Here is a 20,101-nt window from a genome sequence, read left to right on the forward strand (position 1 = left end):
ATAGCAATGTCTCTTAACATAGCCTGAGGTAACCTCTATGGGATAATGGTTTATAAATATATTTGCGTTAGTTTAGGGGTAATTAGTGACACACGAGTGAAGAACCATATTTTAAGCTCATGGATATTGAGCTTAGTGAATGATGTTTGGCTTTATAAGTGTCTGTTGGGGGCTGTTATGAATAATAATGAGGCACGAACATATATTTTCATCTATAGCGAATGTCCCAAGGCAGTTTGGCTTTGGGAATCCTAACTCTTCTGGTTCCACTGCATGAGTGACATCCCAGGCCTCCCTCCCCAGGAGAACAGAGCTGTAATCAGTATTCTGCTGTAAGGATTGTTACCTTTTTGACACCATCTTCCTTGCTTTCATTTGAATTTCTTTTAGAGTGAATTTTATTCATCCTATAACTATAATACATCTGCTTTTGACAGCTTTTATCAGTAATTACAAAAGAACCAATGGTGTGAAATTTGGAACAATTTAGATAATGTCTAACTGAACTGTGGCTCTTGCTTTTGTAGGACTTCTGAAACAAAATTCCCTCCTTGTTTCGTTAGGGCCACGGAAAGACTATCTTTAAAAATGTCTTTGTTAGAGGCAACCTTTGTATGCTCTTCCTGAGCCAGCATTATTCTCATCTTTGTTTATGTGTCTTTTCTACTTTGTGTCCTTTGAAGCATGTAATATCCTCTGACATTATGATATTTAATTATTCATTGCCTTTTGTCTTCTCAGTGGGATGCAAACTCAATGAGAATAAGAATTGGTTTATTTGGCTACCATGTATTTTTAGGGTTAGTATTCTGTCTGCCACATTTTGCTGGATGAATGATGGATGAATGATTGAGTTCACTTTCATGTATGTGTATATATCAGCTTTATATTTATCTTATGCATGCATCCATGTATATATTTAGTTTATATAATATTATATACATTTCATCAATAATTCCAGCATAGAAAGAGACATACATATATCTAATCTACATGGGAAGTAGAAAAAGACAAGATCTCCTGAGTAAATTAGGAGCATGGGGACCTTGGATGAGGGTTGATGAGGAGGGGAGAGGCAGGGAGGGGAGCAGAGAAAAATGTAGAGCTCAGTAAAAATCAATAAAAAAGAAAGCTACAACATTAATTTCCTGATAATTCAATTCTAATTGTATTAGATATTAGATATGTGAAGATGAAATAGAATAAAGAAAATAGAATCTTTACCTACATAGATTTTAAATTGTTGAACATTCATGTCAATCTAATTTTTTTGAGGAAGAGTATTAAAGCTAAAACTACAGACAGGCCACCTCTCACTTGTAGAAACAGTAAGTCATGAGACCCTGATACAAATCATAGATTTATGTTAGTCCTGAGATTTAAGATTAATAGAAAACACTTACATTAGCTGTTTTTTCTTTCTTTCTTTCTTTCTTTTTTTTTTTTTTTGGTTTTTCAAGACTGGGTTTCTTTGTATCTTTGGAGCCTGTCCTGGAACTTGCTCTTGTAGACCAAGCTAGCCTTGAACTCACAGTGATTCACCTGCTTCTGCCTTCTAAGTGCTGGGATTAAAGTGTGCACCACCACTGCCTGGCTTTACATTAGCTTTTTATTAAAATTTTCATTTAATCTTCTATGTGACCTGTATCTTATATCCACAAACTTCCTATAAGGAACAAAGGAAAAAAATCAGATCTTTGAAAGGTTTATGTGAAAACCTAGAATATAAAATTTTTATTTTTTTCAGGTGCCTAATTATTAACAAAGAAGTTTGATGATATACATTGAAGAAATAAGAGACCAGAGCAGTGGTGTGCAGGCGTAAAGGAAAAGAGTGGGTCATACATACATGAAAATTTTCCAAACAAACTTATTTAGGCCTTTTCACATAACATTAACATGCTTTCAGATATTAGCACACACATACACACACACACACACCACCACCACCACCACTACACCACATAGTTTTTGTGACAAAGAAGATGAAAACTATTGAATTATTGGCTATGATCATCTGTTACTGATCACTTGGTGATGATGTTTTTCTCTGATCATTTATTACACCTCTTTCTTTCTTTCTTTCTTTCTTTCTTTCTTTCTGTCTCTCTCTTTCTTTCTCTCCCTCCCTTCCTTCCTTCCTTCCTTCCTTCCTTCCTTCCTTCCTTCCTTCCTTCCTTCCTTCCTTCCTTCCTTTCTTTGCTACTGATCTCTACATTTTTGTTTTAGGATTTCTTCCTTCATCTTTTTTGGTTTTCAAATTCTTGTGGCATACACAGACTCCAGTTGAGGAAGACGAGACCTTGCATTATCCAAATGGAACAAGCCGTTTCTCTGGACACGATGCTGCTTTAGGGTGACTCCAATTGTATGACCCGCATGAAATATTGCTGCTCTTTGTCTTTCAATGAGGGAGGAGGGATGAGTGCTAGTGGTTGCAACTCTAATTCAAACTTCAAAGGAATGGGAGCAGAGTTGCTTCACTCACTGCACTGTGTGCCAGGAAGAGCCTGTTGGTAACTGAAACCAAGGCAGGAAACCTAGAGAAGGGGGCAGAGGGCAGATTTGGAACCTTTTGCTGTTAGAAACCTGATATGAAGCAGAGCAAGGAGTAGGACACAGTTTCCTGAATTTCTATATGACTTGTTCCATGGAGAGCTCATTTTTATTGTTTACGCATGCTTAAAATGAAAAACGTTTATTTTCTTGGTATGTGATCATTTTACCTGATATATTTGTGGATTCTCAGCTTCAATTCTTATACTATGAATAGGGAAAGTAAATGTATTTGTTTGATAGAGACTCATTTTGATTTCAATGATAAGGCCATCAAAACAATATGAGTTTCACAGGGGTTATGATTCCAGGTTTGCTCTCAGATTCAAGTCTCCTTTGTCATCTTGAGAATTTCAGTAATTTCCTTAAGATTCTTCTTTCCTTTCTCTCTTTCTCAAAATTTACATACAAACAACATTAGAATTTTATTTGTGTCTTGAATGATTGTGAGAATTGAAATCGTATATTGGTAGCAGTGCATAGAGCTCAGAAACTGTTAATGTTCACATGAGTGTATGACCATCAATATTGTGTCAGGTAATCACTTAGTACAGATGTGGGTGTGGTATCATCAGTAGCACTAAATGACTGGTTGAAAATAGAGTGTTTCATGATTTGATAATTCCATCATATAACTATATGCCATAACAGCCTACTGTATCTCACGTGTATCTATAATTGTATATATAATTAATGCTCATCAATTTTATATAATCTTATAAAACATTTAAAAGTTAAAAATAGATGTTTTAATATACAAATGAATGAACTTGGTACTCTTCTCCCCTTCAATATTTATTTTCCTAAAATCTTCCCAGTCCTCTTCAACTTTCATAAACTTAATTTAGAGCATTGGTTCTCATCCTTCGTAATGTTGCGGCCCTTTAATACAGTTCCTTGTTTCGTGGTAACCCCTCAACATAAAATTATTTTTTGTTGCTACTTCATAACTGTAATTTTGCTTCTGTTTTGAATTGTAAATACCTGTGTTTTCTGATGGTCTTAGGTGACCCTTAGTGAAAGGGTCTGTTGACCTCTGGAAGAGGTTGCAGCCCACAGTGAAAATCACCACAGTCTTAGTTCTTTACATTGTCTACATAGACCCTACTTATATTTTTTGTTCATTAATGATTTTCTTCTATGTTGCTTGACTGAATTAATGAACAACATGACAGCCATGCTTAAGGAAAGTGCGTGGCACATTTACCCAAAGGCTAGAGCAACTGTGCTCTGGTGGCGGCAAAGGATGGGAGCCGCAGCAGTGACACAGTGACAGTAGCGACAGAGCAGAGGAACTTGCTGAAAGGATTTATAAACTCACCAGTGGGATGGACTCATGAAAGCAAGCAGGCAAAAGCAAAGCGTGTATTTTTGACATGAGCACAGCCATGTCAGGGATACCAATAACCCAAGGCCGTGGGACTAGTGAGGCCTTTCTTAGGATAGGCTCCCGGGAATGACATTACCATCTTTCTGGTGGTCCCAGTATAGATGTTAAGAGCTTGTCCTGAGGTCACAGTTTCCTCTTCTTGGATGACTGCAGTTTGACACTGCTTCCCTACAGTGACATCCTGCTGAGGAGAATGAGCCCACCTCCTCAGTCAGCTGCAAATGGTAAGCCCTCCTCTTTGTTCAGCTGTATAGAGGAAGGATGGCGAGTGTCTGGACCCTGGGGTATCTTCATCATAGCACACAGCACACAGCCCACACTATCCCAGCATCTCTGTACGCGTGTCTATTATTCAGTCATTCCCTGTCACTCCAGTCAGATCAATCCCCAAACCATAGAGATAACAGTAGCTTACCCTTTAGACCTCCTAAAACCTGTGCTCACACTGGAAGGCGATGACCACATTTATAACCTCATCTAAGCTAAACAAGAAAATCTCTCACGGATGTGCCCACAGGCTTGTCTCTTAGTTGATTTCATATTTAGTCAAGTTGACAAGATTAACCATCATACTGGATTAGTATATATCAGAAGCACAGGTATAAGTCAGAATGGATGCTTGCTGAGGACAGGATACTCTTGCCAAGGAAATTGAATAAGTATAAACTAACCTGCAAACGTTCTTATAGTCTCTTTACTTGATCGGTATAACTCTCTACACTTGATACAATTCTAGGCCATATTTTCTTTCTTTTTTTTTTTTTTTTGGTTTTTCGATACAGGGTTTCTCTGCAGCTTTAGAGCCTGTCCTGGAGCTAGCTCTTGTAGACCAGGCTGGTCTCGAACTCACAGAGATCCGCCTGCCTCTGCCTCCTGAGTGCTGGGATTAAAGGCATGCACCACTACCGCCCGGCCACTACCTTCTAGGCCATATTTTCTAATTACTTTTGTTTTATACAAAGTTTTGTGGCTAATACATTTTTACTCTCTATAAACTGCAATAGCATATAACTACCTTGAAGAAAATTATTTTATGACTTTTAGACTCCCAAAGACACCCTACAAATAATCCATAATACAGTAGTAGTTTTAAGAGGCTAGTAAACCAATAGTCTTGGCAGCACTCATCACAAGCAGGGTGCTAGGGTAAACTCTATTAATGTTTATGTCAATATTACATAAAATATAATTTAGGACAACAAGACATTTCTATGATTGTTCAATGTTAGCCTATAGAATAACAGATTTTTAAAATGAACTTGCTGTTTGTGGTTAGAGAATAAATATAAGTTACACAAGTGTATTTGCTGTAATTCTCATAATTGTGAATACAGTGGCCAAGAAGAGAAAGCATGCTTAAATTAATGAGTCTGTCCACAGCATTGACTTGTTTTCCTTCCTTCTATGTCCTACTGCAAAGTGTACTAGGTGCTGATTATGTTTTTATAAATGTTCTTATTATGCTCTTATAAATTTCAGAGTAGGTGGTTTATATTTGAGAGGTTATTCTATGTTTTATTTGTTGTGTTGTCTGAGGCTTCATGAGTTTATATGAAACATATGCATTCAGAAGTTCATGGCAGCCGGAAGACAATGTTTGATCACTTGGAATGGAAATTAACAGGGATTGTGAGCAGCAACATGGTTCCTGGGAAGCAAAACTGGTTTTTTGCAAGAGCAGTAAGTATTCTTAACTATGTAGCCGTCTCTGTTGCCCCGGACCATGGATCTTATAGTAATTGGTACAAAATGAAATGAAAGTTTTGGGAGTGTTTTCCCAAATTCCCCAAATCACCAAATCACTCCCAAAGTTCAATCAGATGAACTTAATTGCAGAAGGCACGGATGAATATTCTATGGACTGGTAGTACCAAAAACAGCTTTGCCAGCTCTGACAGTCTCAGTGTCTACAATTCCTGACTATGTCTGCAAACTTAAAGTTGATATCATGTATGCTCTGTCCCTCTTTTTTATGTAGTTTAGTTTGGACCAGTGGTTCTCAGACTTCCTAATGCGGCACCCCATTAATACCTCCAAACATAATTTTTTGTTGTTACTTTATACCCATAATTTTGCTACTGTTACAAATTGTAATGTAAATATCTGATACGCAGGATATCGGATATGTGCCCCTTGTAAAAAAGTCATCAAAGGGGTTGTGACCCACAGGTTGAGAAGCATTGTTAGACCATTTCTTGGAAGGATGTATGTCTATAAATAAAAATATTCAGAGGTCTGGAATCCTTCATAAAAACAACTCTGAAAAATCTATTCCTTAGCCTTCAGGACACTGCAGAGAGAAATTCTTCAAAATGCAATGATCGCTGAGTAATACAGGCACAGTTTCTATTGCTTATGTTTCAGAAAGACATGTGTTTTAGTAATCAAATTCTAGTGTGTGATATCTTTAGGAAAAGAGATTCAGATCAAGTCATTAAAAATCTTTGGGCCATAACAGAAACTTATACAGGGATAACAGAAGGAAAGTGGAAAGATGGGAGAAATAGGGGAGAACTACAATAGACTAGGAACCCTACTCATTTGATTAGCTAGACCCTTTCTACCCCTTTTGTTGTGCTGTGTTCTACTGTGGGATATCACCCTTCTGTATGTTGTGAATGTGTGTTGTTCTCATTGGTTGCTAATAAAATTTGCTGTGGCCTATAGCAAGGCAGAATAAAGTCAGGAGGGAAAGTCAAACTGAGAGACAGAGAGAAGAAGGACAGTCAGGAGATGCCAGAAGCCATCAAGAAAAAAAAATGTATTAGAGCACAGGTAAAGTCATGGGGCATTTGACAAAACATAGCCTAACAGAAATGGGTCAATATAAAAGTAAGAGCTATTTAGTAATAAGCCTGAGCTGTTTGGGCAAGCAGTTTGTAATTAATATTAAGCTTCAGAGTGATTATTTTAGAGCGACTGAGGTACAGAGAAACTCCCTTTACAGTGTTTTTGGTTTCTTGGCTGTACTCCAAGTTACTTTTGACTAGGCTGGGCTGGAAATCACAGAGATCTGCTTAACTCTGTCTCCCAAGTGCTGGAATTAAAGGCGTGCAGCCAACACCACCACCGCCCAATTGCCCTGTGTTTTTAATGGACAGTCACTTTTGGAAACTGAAGCTTTCCCATGGATTATCTTTTTACTTCTTTTCTTTTTTTTTTTTTTTTGAGTTTGAAATAGACTTTATTCAAAACTCTGATCTGTGATCTACCAAGTTAACATTTTCCACCAACTCGGGGGGCAGAGACCTTCATGTAAATTCCTGGTAGAAGATAGACACGTTTTTGTCCCTAGATAAGACAAAACATTTTATTTGCACATGAGAAATAAACTTTCTTTGGATCTCTTTCATTTTCCCTGTGTCTAACAGGAAATGTATCGCTAACTATTTGGCACCTTCCCTTTTCCCTTTCGCTTCACCAGAACTAAAGGATAGGAGGGTGAAGCTTGTTCTTCCTAGGGCCATGACTTCATAGGTTGAACTCCTTTTGCAGAGCTTGGTGTCACTGCTCAGATGAGTGGGAATTGGTACTGGTACAAGCTCAGGGACAGAAATTTGGTATATTGACCAAGCTGAGAAGGCTCCCACAGAGCCCGTCCATGCAGAAGAATCAGAGCCCAGCGCCGTTGTCCATTGCTTCTCAGTCAGCCCCCGCTGTTGGCCACATTCAGAGAGACGGGTTTGGTCGCATGATCCATCCTGTGGGAGGACCTTGGACTTAGCATAGAGTGGGGAACCCTGATGGCTCCTTGGCCTTGAGAGGGAGGGAGGGGAGGTTTGGGTGGAGGGGAGGGGAGGGAAGGGGGAGAAGGAGGGGAGGGAAGGGGGAGGAGGAGCGGAGGGAGGGGGGAGGAGGAGGGAAGGAGATGGAAATTTTTAAAATATAAAAAAAAATAAACCATGAGAAAAAAAAAAGAAATTTGGTATATTAGCAGCAGCATCTTAAAGAACCACAGCGAAATCTCACTTCCCAGTCTCTGCTGAATTAGCGGCTACTTTCCTCTACCTGAGGAGCAGCATCCAGGCAGACTTCAAGCAGAAGGGCATCTTTTCTCATCCTTGAATACTCGGCTTCTTCCTAGGACTTAACACTGGAAATCTAGCTCTTAGCAGAATAAGCGAGTCGGCTTTGCATTTGTGTGGCATGTAGGGAAGCACCCCATCTCTGAGTTCTGTGGCCTCTCTCCTTGTCAAGAGGAGCCTGAGATCTGCTGCCTGTGGCACTGGGAACCTCTTTGTAGGAGGTTTGTCTTTGAAAAACGGGTGCGTTCTTTTAGAACTTCCTTGTGATCCTTGCTTGATCCTAATATTCTTTTAGTTCAAAGAACTGAGGAAGGATAATATAGACAGGGCTAAACACACCAGCCCCATTTCCCTGTCATTGTGTACAATTATGGTGAAATCCAGAGTTTTAGACTTCCTCTAGGTAGTTGGAAGGAGTGTTTTTAAAGACATAACTAATGGATTGTATTAGAGAACAAACTCACTTCTTTATTTCTAGTTTTATAAAAACTAGGAAATCAATGGACATTGTTACTTCAAACCTTCTATGCTTTTGAATCATAATTTATGAGATGTCAGGCATTATCAATGGTTCAAAAATAGCCTGTTTGTTCACTCATGTAGATGCTTTATTCCTTAAAGTGATTCAAAACAATTGACTGAATAAGTAAATTCTATTGATGTCTGCTCTTTGGCAGACTTAAATAAATAAATAAATAAATAAATAAATAAATACATGCCATTTACTTTCTAGAAAATGGTCATTTGAATGGAGTAAAGGACAACAATAATCTTCACACAGAGATTGACAATAATAGATGCTAAGTTTAATTTCTGTAGGTGGGCACTGCGTGTTAGTTAAATAAAGGCTTTTCCAAGTGAAGAGAAAAATTCACATAATAAAAAATTTTTGTTTTCAAACATAGTTCTCAAGTTTCAATTTATATTCAAAAGATGTATTGCCATACACATGCAATGTTAAACTCATTATCTAACACTTATGGTAGGTCCACTGTTACTATCAGCTCTCATGACATATATAACAGATTCACATTAATTAAAATGTTTCACAATATTTTTTGTCTACTAGGATAAAATAAGATCTCCTTTCAAATGAGCCTCAGAGTTTCTTGTCTTATTTAATATTGTGTGTTTTCCCTGCAGTAGAAAACCTATAGACATTGCAGTATTGAGTCTTTTTTGCTTGTTATTTGAACGATTCGGGAAAACATACTGCATGTATTTTTCTCCTAGATGATGTGAGAACAAATTTTTCTGAAATTTAAAATTTGTTGGGAGGTTAGATGCAATCACTGCTTTCATCTCTAACATTGGCTGTGTATCAGCCCCCGGGATGCCATCCTGAAATAAGATCTGTGCCAGCCACCACATGCTATCTAATGTTGAGGACTCGTCTGACCCAAGACTTCCCCCAAGTTATGCAGAAGGGACATACCTCCTTCTCCAAAACTAGATATATGCTTGGCAGAGCCAATAAGGTCCTGGAGCCATGGTTTTAGAGGAGGTACAAGTTCTGATTCTTTGAACCCAACTCTTCTAACATTATAGGGCTGTGGTATCAGACCCAAGGTGACTGTGTGCTCAATCTGTAATGTTCTAGAAATAGCTTGTATTCTCCTTGTGAATCATTGCTTGATTAGCTTCCCACTGTGTGATAGTTTCTGCTGAGTTCTTCCCACTTCTCCCCCTATAAAAAGTACATAGGGTGATGCACTTATTAGTAAGCTTGCTTGGTATAAGATATAGCTTTGTACAAGACCTCCTGATCTTAACTATATCTATTTCCTTATCTTTTGATCTCCTAGTCCTCTCTCTTAGAACCCTATTACTGAAAAATGACCTGCTGGTACAGATCATCTACAGAATTATCAGATGTTGTAGGAAAGTGGATAGTGTGATAAGTGGACATTTGTAATTTAAATGCAAAGCATTTATTTTTAAGAGGTAAACTAGTCAAGGCAATGGTCTGAATCTTAGCAGCACTTTAATGAAGTTTTAAATTATTAAGTCAATTCATTTTCTCAAAGGAATTTGTATAGTTTAGAGACTGTACCCAGAACTCTTTGCGATAATAATCTTTTCTAGTTTAATCTGTTAAATAATGCAGAAAAGCCTTTAATGTCTCACCAGTAACTAACTTCCAACAAGGCAAAACCCTGATATTCTAGTGACAGCAGTCCTCACACTACGGTGTCCGTGATGGCTACCTACTTTTAGTGTCTTCATTCAGAAATCAATCCAATGTCAAAAGTAAAACATTAGTTTCCAATGGGATTAAAGTTTAAAATAAAGAATTAATTGTAATTAAATAAACTCTATCAGAAACTAACAACATGATTTTCATAATTGGGTTAACTTCTGGAAATGTTTTCCCTCTTCTTGTTGGTCCTACTCTGTGACCTATAATTCTTTTGGCAATAATTTTGAAAAAATCACTTTCTTCAGAGAAAATGGAGATTGACCTCTTGTGAAGAATGTATAATTAACTGAAATATTCCTTTCTTGTTTGTAATTTAAGTATGTTTCAGTCTCATAGTTCTTTACTGATAATATCACAAATATTTTCAAGATTTCTGTCAAGTCTGAGAAAACTTCTCTTAAGTATTCTTATGTGAAATATAAAATTTGAAAGAATTTAATCTCTTCCAATTTCAAGGCTTGGCTCTCTGTTGTAGACCTTAGGAGCTCAGATATTGGTTGAGTGTCTTAAGTCATGGCACTAAGCTGGATTAATTGTTATAACTAGGTAAAAAATCTTTATTATCATACTAAGAGGCTACCAATGATTCAGCTCATAGTAATGACTGAACTATGAACTATATTTCATTAAATCCCAACAAACTATGCTCTCATTATAGCATATGTGAATTGATCCCTCAGATCCTCAGTCACGAGAGTTGTATCTGGAGTGGAATAGTTAAGAAACTTTGGGAAAACATTTTTGTATCCAAGTACAAAAATTACTTTTGTCTGTGTGAACACACAATTAGGAATCCTAATTCCAGCACCACCCAAGGGCTGTGGAAGAACCTAAGCAGATAACAGTCCAATATAGGTCTTTATTGTCTTCTGATATACTTTCCTCTCTGTTTATCATAGGTATTCTATATAAAGCAGAATGCTTATTAAATATTTCTGATAAATACTGAATATGTGTTGGATATTATTCTTTTATTAGTAATGTCGAAGGTTAGCGTTTTAATGTGACAGTCAGTTTCATTTTCCTGACTAGTATCTTTATTTCTAATATTGTCTGTATTAGCTTTTTCATTAAACCATTGCTTCTTAATTTACCCATGCAGTTAAACAATAGATGTCCCTTAAGAAAGACAATTGTCCTCTAAGATGTATAGGTGATCATAGATGTTGAAGACTTGCTCTGACTCCCCCACCAAAAGAAAATTATGGATGCATTTTAGTACACAGAACAGGGTTAATAAACTAATGCTCTTTTTCCAAATTTATTTATTTAATGTATATGAGTTTTTCGCCTCCCTTCATGTGTGCTTGTGCACTATGTATGTAAAGTGCCTGCTGAGGATAGAGGCTGGTGTTGGATCTGCTGGGACTGGAGTTACCAATGATTATGACCACCCTGTATGCACATGCTTGAAATAAAACCTGGGTCCTCTGCAAGAACAGCAGAGCCAACTCTCCAGTCCTTAAACCAATATTCCTCTTTGAATTCCTATCTTTTACCTGATGTTTTACTCGGAGATACAGAAAAAAAAAAGCAAACAAACAAACAAAACAAAATACCCTTTTCCAAATGCCTTAGATTTTCTTTCCTAAAGACAACAATGAGACACTTCTAATATTCTCTAACATTCTTTATTTTTCAAGTGCCTATGCCACATCTCCACAACGGTATGCAGATTCCAGAGGCTGTCTCTCTTTCTGCTCCATGTAGCTTTATAATTAAACGTTTATAGCTATGTCCCCTGGCAGAGACCAATGCAGGACAAAAAATACTTGAACATCGCCAACAGTCCTGAAATGATGTCTCATTACTAGATACATGAGACCATCAAATCACCTCATTTCCTTGTATTGTTTTCTTCCAGCTTTCTCTGCATGTTGAAGACAATTTCCTTTCACATCCATTTAGGCACAGTGGTAATCATTCCATGCCTCTCCCCTTATTGGCTGGCGAAACAGGCTCTGACTGGTAAAGCACCGCAAGTACCAACAAGCATCATCGTGACTTTGATGAAGCATCAATCATTTACTAAATCCATTCCTGCCAGGGATTATTTCTTAAAAATTATTTGTATAGAACAGTATCAGTTTGTGTGTGTGATATATTTATATCTCATGGTTCGGGTTTGAAAAGCATCCCTCTGAATGTAGAGAACCAGTGGTCTTTCATAAACCTGGAAAGAGCCAAAGACTTCATTATGCACTGGTTAATTGGCACAGAATAAAACAGGAGTCCCACATTAAAGGAAGCCTTGGGGAAATTTCAGCTAGTTATTGTGGAGAATTGAGGAAGCCCTGAATGACCTCCAGAGTGAATGTGTGTTTTTGATATGGGCATGGCCACAGCAAGGACTCCAATGTTTCCAATGTTACCAAGGGAGTGACAAAGTCTTCCCTTGTGGGAACTCATAGGGATGGTCAAAGCATTCCTCGGGAGTCTAAATATAAATTTTGGTAGTCTTTTCAGGAAACATGCACAGTAGCTCCCCCACCCCTTGGTATCTATGCCCCAAAGAATATTCCTGTGCAGGAGCTGCTGGCACCATGTGTCTGTATGTGCCTGAATTTCCTCACTGCCCTGAAAGTCAGGCCAGGCCCCAAACGCTGCCGAATGTGGCCAGCTTCCTACTCAACTTCTTAGCAATGCTTCCCCTCAGGCAATTGTTCCATTAATGATAAAATGACACCCAAAGTGAGTTTTAGGAAGATAGCTTGGAACCAATTTTGTAAAGGTTATCCACGAATATTGTAATCTCACTGAAGATTGCAGTCTTAAAGATTTCCATAGGTAACAGAGATGGCTAAAACCCGATTCCTACAGAGTAGTCTTAAATAATACTCTGGAAACTACCACATTTGTAAGCACTCACGGAAAGACCTCTAAGATCGAAGACAAGTCTCTTGTTTCTTAGATGTGCCTTCTTTGCTCCTTCAGATTTCTCTGCTATGCTTTGAGAAAATGTTCTTTGGGCATTTATCCATTCAACATAACTTCTCATTGTTCTAAAAAGCCAACATGACAATGCTTTGAGAATTCTGAGGAAAGCAAAGCGCTGCAGCCTCTGACCTTGGCTGTCGAGAAAAGGCTAAGTATGAAAATATGTGAGAGGACAGGTGCACTGGGATTATGTTCTCACAAAGCAGAGCACACCAAAAGTTACCGTTCAAGAAAGAAAGGCAGCTTCAGCCAGCCTTTCACAGTGGCATTTTAAAGTAGCCCTTCACATTAGCAAATACAGTCCATACTTCTTAGGGAAATTTGTTCTATGAGATTATGTCTTGGCAAGATAATGTAACAAGAAAGCACACTTGAAGAGAGTTTGTGAAATAGACACCTTCTAGACAAACAGAGATTTTCAGAGCCAGGTTCCCACTTTATCTCAGTGATTTACAAGAACAAATCCTTGGCTGTGGTGTAATGTATAATTGACCTTTATTTCAATTATGAGCACATTAGAAATCCTTCCACCTAGTTTCCGAGCTCTCTGCTATCCAAGAAAGAACAATTAGTGATTCCAAAGATTAAATTCAGAATCCATTAAAAATTATAACTAGTTACTGCATCGTCAGTGGCAGTAGAAATTTAAATAATGTTTTAGAGGTCTCTAGAATGAGGCTAAACAAAATTTAAAAGTAGCTTATCTGTAGAATAGTGATTTTTTTTATACCACAGACCCTTTGAGAATTTGATGAAACATAGATATTCTTGAGAAAATGCTTGCATATATCTGAGGCACCTGAGGTAAGAGCAATGGCTTCCAAACTGGTCCTGCACACCCACCTCTTGGTGTTTGTGCCTTCACAATTTTGATTTTGATTGTAATTTTGATTGTCATAGTTTTGCTTGGCATCTTTGGTTATTTTGTTGTTGTTTGACACATACACACACACATACATACATACACACACACACACACACACACACACACACACACACACTACAGAGGTTTCTTTGAATCTGTTAAGAGGAGTTTCTCATTTTCCAGACCCTCTCTGTGTACTGAACGTGCTTGTTAGTGTTTCTTTCATGCAGACTCCACATGCCACATGAGGACACTTTTAGTTCCTGGTGAATTATAGCATCTGAGAGAAAAGCACTAATGGTTTCTAACTTGATCTTACATACCCACCTCTTGGTGTGTGCGTGTCTCCATGTCCTTTGGGTGATTATAGTGTCATTGACATCTTTAGTTACTTTGTCTTTTTGGTTTTGAGACTGGATCTCAGAACCTAGGCTGTCCTGAAACTCAATGTGTGACAAAGCTTCAAGCGACAGTCCTCTTGCCTCTGCCTCCGGAGTGCTGAATTTATATCTGCATGCTACCATACTGTCTCCTGGCTCATCTTTAGTGATGATAATACAGGTAGATTTTGGAGAAATGGGTACAAAAGATTTCATTCTTGCATGAACTTGCCCTTCAGCTCCTCTCACTCTGTGCTGATGGAGTCAACAGCTGAGCTGCTAGCTGACTTATGGAAAAGACCACCTGGTCAACAAGTAGCCGGGAAGGGAGGTTCTCTGGCCAGCAACCAGTAGCTGGATGAATGACCTGGGAAATAGAGTCTTCCTTATTGGAGTTTACAAGAAAGTCATGGCTTCCACCTTGTTTCTCCCATGAAAAACTCTAATCTAGAGGAATAACTACTCCTAGATTACAAATTCATAGAAACTCTGTGGGAATAAGCACTACTTTAAGCAATTAAATTTCAAAGTAGTTCTTTATAGAGCGTTATTTAGCCAATATTTATAAGTAGAGGATGAAGAATAAAGTTGGGAAGGCAGTTCAGAATGGCATCATAGAGATGCTTGAGTATCAGCTGAAGGAATAGTAGGTATACTGATGACACTCTCCCCAAGGTGTTCACTTTGTCATTTCTGAAACCAATGAACGTGATAGTATAGCATGATTAATTAAAAAAAAAAACCAAAAAACAGAGACCGGTATTGGGGTTCAAGCTGAAGATCAGAAAAGCAAAGCAGCCAAGTCACTGGAGAGTTCTTACCTCTACCAAGGCTCAGACAAACTAAGGGGTGATCCTGTCCTTGGTGTGACTGCAGACTGCAATGCTCTCCATCAAACTTCAGACTGCAATGAGCTCTTGTCTCCTCCTGCCTTATATACCTCTCTTTACTCAGCCATATCACTCTGGTCTCCACCTCCTTAGTGCTAGGATTAAAGACCTACGGCTCCTGAGCTCTGGGGGCACCTTTATATGAGCTCTATTTCTCTCTTTAAGACAGATTCAATCTTGTGTAGCCCAGGATGGCCTTGAACCATGAGATTAAAGGTGTGTGCCACCAGTCCTTGGCCTCTAGTGGCTTGCTTTGCACTCTGATCTTCAGGCAAGCTTTATTAAAAAAAAAACAAATAAAATATCAGCATATGATAGTCTATAAGTAGGAATAATGGTTATACATTGGATTTATGTTGCGAATACACCAACTTTAAATGATAATGTTTGGCTTGGACAATAAAGTAGGGTGGAATAGAAAAATTATTAAAGAAAAATTCAGGGAATTATATCAGAGAATGAGTAAATGCTAATAATGATAGCTTTGGGTAGGCTGGTATCATTATTAGCTTTGAAGATGGACAGGAACCAAGGTATGTAACATGAACAGTTGTAAGACATGATAAAAGTCAAGAGACCTGTCTCTTCCGATGAATTTTAATAAAGAACATACTTTATTTTAGCTCAGTAAGACCCATTTGGGCTTTTCACCTTCAGAACTGTAAGACTGTAAATTGGTCTCATTTTAAGATTTAAAAAAGCCCTATGTTTTGTTACCATATTATGCTTTTTGTATTGCTTGAATCGCCCACTCTACCTCCATATAGAACTTCTGAGTAGAAACTTTCCATACTCAATAAAGTACAGTACAAGTTGGATAAATCAAAAATTCAAACTCTTTCTTTTAGAATGTTAAAAAAATCCACATCTTAAATTTATTCATTAAAAATGGCTACCAGCATTTTAATTGGTCAGTAGTTAAGACATTAAACCATCCATATAGTGGCAATATGTTCAAATTATCTAAAAAGTAATGTTAAAATGAGTCCTTTGGAAGAGTGGTACAAGTCTAATAACCTGGACAGTAAAGTAGAAATTAAAAAAGGAAGAAAGAATAGACAGATAAACAAAACCAAAACTGAGATTAGTATCTTTGTATAATAAATTGCAAATATTTTCAAATAGTCCATGAAGGTGGCTTTTTTATTCCCAAATCAGTTCAAAGCATAAAAAGTTGGCAACTGAAAGTTGTACATTATCTCAAAGAACAGGCAGTCTGACCTGCTGGAGCTCAAAAACACAATTTCAAAACAACCATTGAAATATTTTGCCATTGTACCTGTCTGGTTGCTGAGTTACACAGTCTTCATTACCCTAATGTTAAGCCTGTCCTTAAGAAAAGGAAAAAAACAAAGTCTGTCCTTCGTGTTCCATGATTTTTATTTGATTTACTTATCACAGACTGTTTTCTTTTCATGAAATATAATGATTACCTTAAAAATTCCACTCATGAGAAAGGTCATTCTTGACATCATTAAATAAATATCTTTGTAACATTATAATTATAGGATACATGACATTTTATTCTGTAGGTCATTATGTCTGTACTTTGACCTTAGAATAGCTATTTTAAGGATGGCAATACTCTAAAATAACTGAATACAAAAGAAAAAACAAAAAAGTAGATAAAAGGTTATGCTGACCCATGAATAAAGCACTCATTTCTGTTCCAATCTTATTCTATTTTCTCATATGCTAATTATTCAATTCACCAAATGTCTAAATATATTACTAAATATAAAACATAATTTCATTATATATGTTGTTTTCAATTGAGAAAAAAATGTAAGCAAGAAAAATATAATGTAGGCATCTAATAAACTGGAGGAAGCAAAGGTATAAGATATGTGGACGTTCTACCCACTAGAAAGTAACTTTTAAATTGGACCCCCAATGGAAGCATTTGAGATTTCTTCAAATATATGCTAGTTTAAATGGAGTGTGAAAGTGTGTATATAGATTTTTATGTAATAATATGCATAGACAAGAATTTATTTGTGTGAAATATATAATTTTATACACCTAAATAATACTGATTATATATATATATATATATATTATTCATTAGACTGCTTACAAGAGACAGCCTTGGTTGTCCAGTAGTGGTTGCTTTCACATTGGAGAGGCACAGCACTTGAGTCTATTAAGTTGAATGGTTCTGCAATCCCAACCTTGCTCTAAAAGCCTTAATCAATGCTGGAAACTTACAAGAGGTGAATTCTGGTTTTACTGAAGGATAGTAGCAGCAGCGGCAGCAGCAGCAGCAGCAGCAACAGCAGCAGCAGCAGCAACAACAACAACAACAACAACAACAACAACAACAACAGGGTAAATGAACTTGGGACCAGAATGGATGGACTCACCAGCAAAATGGGAAGACAAGAAGGAAAAGAGCAGGATCTCTCCCCTAGAATCTCTTTATACCTGGGTTTGTCAGTGTTCCACACACATCAGTGGTAGTATAACACTTCAGTTTGTATAACTTGAAAATATCACAGGCAAATTCATGGAGTAATCTAATGTAGATAATACTTCCAGGTGTGCCCAGAGGTTTGTCTCATTTGTGATTCTAGATCCCATTAAAGCAACAACCAATGCTCATCCTCACAAGTGCTAATATGTAATATTCAAAATGGTTTTTCATATATAATATATAGCAACATCAAGTTTCAACTTAGGTTAGTTTTATTATGGATACTTGACCTATATAGTGCTTTTTTGTGTATCTGTTTACATGTATGTATCTCCAGGAACATAAATACATGCAATGTCATTAAACTACATGAGTGCTGATACCAACATTTGAAACTTCAAATATCTTGCCTTTGTGAATTTGGATAATGTACTTGAACTTCACTTACTGATTTACCATTTCCCAATAATCCTGGCCAACCGTTGAAATGCAGACAGAATAGGGCACTAAATCTCTCATTTTCTTTCCCCTACTTTAATTCTTTTTTCACTTGTTCTTTCTTAATTGTTTGTATTATTTTTAAATTCTCTAATTCCTCTGCTGCTGTGCTTTGATTTACCCTTGCAAGAAACTCCAAATTAAAAGTTATTTCATATGAGTGGTTCTCTTATTCTCTTAAATACTAATTCCTTCTGGAGAGGGAGGGAAAAAATCTATTGGTTACATGTGAAAACAAATTTATGAAACAAAACACAATGAAGCTAACGATTCCATAGTAACAGTTCTTGAATATGCCTGCAGTCTTGTAAGAAGTCGTGTTGTTAAGGCACTCTAGAAACATCAGCACTCCTGACCAACACAATATTTATTTACTGTGTGAATGGCAGCAAGCCCTTTTTCATCTGAGGGCAGGTTGTCACCTGATATCTCTTTGAATCAATACCATTTTGAAGGGGTCAGCAAGTTAATTTATCCTTTCAGTGACCTGTATGTGTGGATTGACAGCTAGGCAGATAGTACAAGTGTAAATTTGTGTTTCTTAAGACGAAACAGTTTATGGGGAATTTTAGGTCACTCTAATTACTATCACTCGAACCTAAATATAATGACAGGTTGCCTTTTGATTCACAGACTAATGGTATAAAGAGATTTGAAAGAAGAAACCTTCAATCTTCTCTTCACAGCGGCTTGAATTAGCAGTGCCATGGATAGGAAGAGCAGGAGCGAGCCTGGAATAAAACTGATGGAAGTACACTGTGAATTTCCACCCACCCGTAATGATGACAGGTATGGCGATTAATCAGAAACTCCGTCTGAAGCTTGTTGAGATTTAGAGATAAGTGACAAAAGAGTAAGTTTGGATACAAACGTGCTTGCTAATGGATCCAAATGAAACGATCTTCCCTAGAATTCCCTGTTACTCAGGAAGGGGGCTCTGTCCTGATCCCCTGGAGCCCTGATTTGTGAGAGCATCTGCTTCCATTGGCTCTGTCAGGAGTGCTCTCCTCAGGGAGTTCCAGTCTTCCCACTTCCCTTGTAATTATTCAGATGCTTTTCTCCTCTCAGCTGCTTGCATGGTAGCAAAACTGTGCTTAGTGATTTCTCCCGAGATAAAACTCTACCAGCAGCTTACCATAGACAGCACATATGTGACAGTCTGAAACTACAGACAAGAAATGAAAATACCTAAGCAGCAGATTAAGCACAAGGTATCTGGAAATAGATACCTTCCTTCCTTCCTTTCTTTCTTTCTTTCTTTCTTTCTTTCTTTCTTTCTTTCTTTCTTTCTTTCTTTCTGTCTGTCTGTCTGTCTGTCTGTCTGTCTGTCTGTCTGTCTGTCTGTCTGTCTTTCTTTCCTTTTTGCTTCAAAGTTCTAGGAAATGAAGCTGTATCATCCCACACATAGTAGGGACTTAGCACTTATTGGTAATACTCATGATTATTGTAGTTGTTGCTCTTCATAAGAAATACAGTGTAATAAATCATAATTCACTGGAGGCTGGCTTGTTCAGCCTGACAAATTTGTTAGCTGGTTAATTCTTAACACTTTGAATAATCTGGGGAGACTTAAAATATTGATGCCTGTTTTCCAATCACCAGAAGACTAATTGACTCAGGCAAGTGTGTGGACTGGGATTTGAGACTTCTAAAAGATCCCAAGAGGTGTGTAAATACAACCAAGGTTGAAAATCCCTGCCTAGATTATGATATCTGGCATACACTACATGTTTATTTTGTGCCGGCCATGTACAAAGTACATTATACATGACATCTTGTTTGCTCAGCCAAATAGCTCCACAGAGTGGCAAACATTATTCTAAACTGAGGCAGATCTGGTGAATTTTTTAGTCATGTGATTGCTGTGAGTAGGGAAGGAGCCTCTTTTTAAAAAAGCTTTTAAGTTGTTATATGTGTGTATGTGCATGCATATGTATATGTACATAT

This window comes from Arvicola amphibius, chromosome 3, assembly GCF_903992535.2.
Source record: "Arvicola amphibius chromosome 3, mArvAmp1.2, whole genome shotgun sequence".
Classification (NCBI taxonomy): Eukaryota; Metazoa; Chordata; class Mammalia; order Rodentia; family Cricetidae; genus Arvicola; species Arvicola amphibius.